We start from the raw sequence: 4547 nt of genomic DNA on the forward strand, positions 1-4547 counted from the left end.
CCGTCTCCAGCCTATTATTAGTCTCAAAGTGGGTTCCTCGTCATCGAATAGGAGTACGAAATACTGTCTCCTTGACTGCTTACCGATCTATAAACATGTTTCCTCTCAACCACTTGTCAGCACCAACGGCCTGCACGATAATGTTCTATTTAATTTAGACCCACCAGTTTCTGTTGATGAGGTTGTTTCACCACTGAAAGAAGACTAAATTCCTACATATGGTATCTACCGCCTGAAATTAAAATCAACTGTAATACTAACCCAGTTCTTCATGGTTGTTGTTTCTTCCAGACTCGTCACTCAAAAACCTTTATCTAGAGAGCTCTTCTTAGGCTTTTCTCCGTATGAAGAACCTCATCTGAAAGATTAAAAAGGTTTCAAAATAGCCACCATTTACATTTTGTCCCATGATAGTTCAATCCAATAGATTGAGCCAAAACCCTTTACCTCAAATATACCTCTCCCCTACTTTGTAAACCATATTTTATATAGGAAAGTATGTTTTGTTACGTCATGGGTCATAATGGCGAGCTTTTGATTATTTGCCTTGGCGTTGACGAAACTTCTAAATTCGTGTGTTAAAAGAAACATTATTTGCTTTGTTGGGTACTTAACAGACACTTGTAGTAATAGGTCTCTTGGCTTTCGAAAATGTTGACTGTATAAGGATTTGGCATGGTAAATGAATGCTCTAAGTAAAATGCAAAAAATACAGATTTTCTGTCATTTTGTTACGAGGGTTTGCCTTGAAATGTTATCTGTAAAATCTCCCATCAGGGTGTGTAGGCATACTTATTGAAATAGTTCTATTGTAGACTTTGAGTTGAAACTATATTTACGATTATATATTTGGAAATCGATGGTCTTTCACAAAAATTCAATTCTACTTTTACTTTAAAAATTAATAAGAAACATTACCTCTATTATGAACGTTAAGTGTGTGTATAGAAATATATATAAGATATTTCTGTTCACTATTTCATCTTATCTCAAGCATCATTGTGAAAACTGATAATAACCCTTCGTTCGGTGTACATTTGTGGGCGGAGAATTTTATAGTTGGCCAATAGCGCACCATATTTAAACAGTGACATATAAGTTTACCTAAAAGTGAACCCGGATCTTATTTTGTTATCAAGTTTTTTTTGTTTTTTTTTAAACAGAGAACACCTCGTAATAAGAGGTGAGAATACTTAACACAACACCTCACAATAATTGTCGAGAACATTTAACACGCCGTGTCTGATAACTGCTAAGCATATGAAATGCAGATTGTGTGGTAGTAGCCCCTCGTCCTTAAGCATACTAAAATGTACCTGTTGCAAATACAGAGGGCGTTGTTTCAGAACAATAAAATTTTATTGAATTTGGTACGGCCTTCTTTCTAATGGCGTTTATTGGGCGTATACTTTAATGATGTTACACAGCTTAGAAACCGAAACTAATACCTTAATGATGTCACCCAGCTTAGAAACCGAAACTAATACTATTGTTCTCAGTTGATATCATCATCTAACGAGTACAGTTGTGTGACAGGGCAAATAATAATAATCCTGACGGTCACGTGATGTAAGGGCAGCTTTACTATTAGTAACAGGAGTAACAATGTTAAGAAGTCACAAGACGGTTTATCTTCAAGAAACTCTTTAGTTATCGATATCTGACATTTATGAAGGAAATATTTATGAGATAAACATGTTATTTTCTTTGCAACGTTTTACCCAGAAGACGTTTTGCATTGATTGCTTTTGTTTTTGTTTGTAGTTAAGCACAAAGTTACACAATGGGCTATCTATGCTCTGCCCATCACGGGCATCGAAATCTGGTTTCTAGCATTGTACGTCCGCAGACATACAGCTGTGCCACTGGGAGCGCGTTGATTGGTGTCTGAACAAAAAACATAAAACTGAAATCAATCTATGTGGTCGAAGGTAAACGAACTTCTATATTAAACATGATTACGACACTTATGATGAACAACATTGTTTATTTATATCAAAAGGGATGCAGATAAACGTTTCGGAATAATTCCAGATCAGTGTTTACTTACAGTTATTTTTATGTATTGACATATTTGCGAGTCTTTCTGTAAAAAGGAATTTTAATAGAGGAAACTGAAATCTGTCAGCTAAAACTGATGCCTTAGATTACATTATTTTAAGACTACAATACCTTTTCACGTTATTTTATATTATTTATCTTAACTTAACATGAGTCATAAGTAGCGTACTTCAAGGTGGATAATCCATTCGTGTGTATAAAAGTATTAAAATATAAAGCCAACACAAACATGTCACCATGTAAAAAAATCATAAACCTTATAGCTCAAAGAACGTTTTTAAACAACAGTTATGTTAAAAAGCCTTTTGCAACTGACTAGGTGATGATGGAATTGTGTATCGAACTTTTTAAGTGGCCAATCAATGTTTATACTCCCACCCAAACAATAAAATTCATTCTATCGTTGGCTAATGACAAGAACCTGGAACTCACGCTGAATCTGTTATATAATTTAACACCCTATATCAAGGCCAAGGAAAGTCAAGAACCTAGAGTTAAGCGTTTTTGTTTTTTTCTTGTTGATTTTGAACCAGCTGGAACCTAAGAAAGGCGTCTTACAACACGATTTATGTTAAAGAGTCTAGAGCGGAGGGAAGCAATCCTGAAACTCTTCTTTATACGGATGTCTGTAAACAGCCGGACTTTCGAGTTGTTCACCTCATCTTCTCATTATAGCCAGTATGATTTAAACCAACATTTAGTGCATAACATATCTTGCCCTAAGTTTTCCCCCTAAGGCTACTGAAGGACAATGCTCCTTTCCTTTTAATGCTGTCATGTGATATTTCATTTCATTCACATAATACAAATAGTAATATGCAAGGAAACTGATTAGTTGATTTCCCCCAAAATGGGGCCGAAGGCCGCCTGGAAGGGTCACCTGTTTTAACAACTCACACAACTATGCAGTAATGTGCTATCCGTCAGTCAGTCAGTAGACAATAAAACAACGTCACCTGTGGGACGCTTAACGTTGTAATTTGTACTGTAGTGACGTCAGTAAAAAGAGCGCATGCCACGAATCACGAGAAGAATTATGGACTCTGTGGGCTAAAACACAGGATGACTTATAAATTTCAAAAGCAAGAAATAAAAACATTCGATACTGTTAATTTTGGTTTCATTTATTTTTGAAATAGAAAACTTTCAGGGACCATACAGAAGTACATTTAGTCTAGTTACTACGTTAAACGTCTTAAGAATAGGCGAGGTTACGGTGAGTGAGAGAGAGCAATTTTTTTATTTATTTTTGCTGTGAAATATAGGATACACACAATAATTATGTCAGACTTTTTTACTCCCTCAAACACATAAATTTGGGTCCCAAATCCCGCTTATGGTCTCAGTAGTGGTACAAATGGGATATTTTAGAAGTATAGTGTGCCAGCAAAATAATCAACTAATCAGTTCCGATATACATTACCCTTCTTCAGAAGTGAAAGAAATAACACATTCTGTTATGATGTTCAGTGAGTATAAATGAATTACGTTAGAAATTATGCACTTTGGTTTTAAAGTACTGAAGATATATTTTACAATGAGCTACATTGTATGAATAATATGCGCAGAGAATAAAGTGTTTTCAAAAAATTTTACGCGGTTCTTTTTCATCTTTACGAAGTGTTTTCGAATACATGCAGTCACCAATGTCTTTTTCACAATAGATAATTTATGCTATTTTATTGGACTATAATCGAGTTCAGATCAACTTAATAACTAAGCCAATTAAATGAATAATATCTTAGTCTACTCTATAAAACCAAGAGTGCCCTTTAAATAAAAATAAAAAAGTCGATCAGGTTTTAAGTCTGTTTGGCTTATATTTTCTAGAAAATATTTGTTTAAAAGCCTGTGACTGGTATCAGTTATGGAAGCATTCAACCAAATAATCAGTAAAATTAATTTCAATTGGCATAAGAAATGCTCTATAACATGCAAAGTCATCACAGCAAATTATAAAAGATGGCAGGTATGACTGATTTATTATTACATATGTATATATTGATATCGATGTTTGTTGAAATTAAATTTATATTTAGAAATATACATAATGTATACTGTTAAATATTGCGAAACTCCCGCCTATTCTCTAAAGTTCTAGAAGATTCTCGAGTGTAAGAATCAACAATATATGTGTATACGTCAACGCTAGTGTAGCTTTGTATTGTTACGTAATCTGAATTTTCGAGAAACTCTCCACTCGCCTATAAATATAACCAACGCGACGCACCCAAAAACAGTATATATTATTGGTTTGCTACAGTTGGTATACTATAAACCTCGGAAGCTATAATTGTGACTAACGCTTATTAATAGGAAAACTACAAATATCTGACCAGAAATATTTCGAACACTATAAACCATTTAACTTTAGTGGATTCACATCGGACATTAGTACTTTTTATATAACTTCAGCGGTAAAAAAAAACTAAAGCTCAACCTGTAATCGGCATTTGATCAGCGAGGCCTACAGAGCTAGCTAGCTC

The sequence above is a fragment of the Limulus polyphemus genome, unplaced genomic scaffold (genome assembly GCF_000517525.1).
Source record: "Limulus polyphemus unplaced genomic scaffold, Limulus_polyphemus-2.1.2 Scaffold1302, whole genome shotgun sequence".
Lineage (NCBI taxonomy): Eukaryota > Metazoa > Arthropoda > Merostomata > Xiphosura > Limulidae > Limulus > Limulus polyphemus.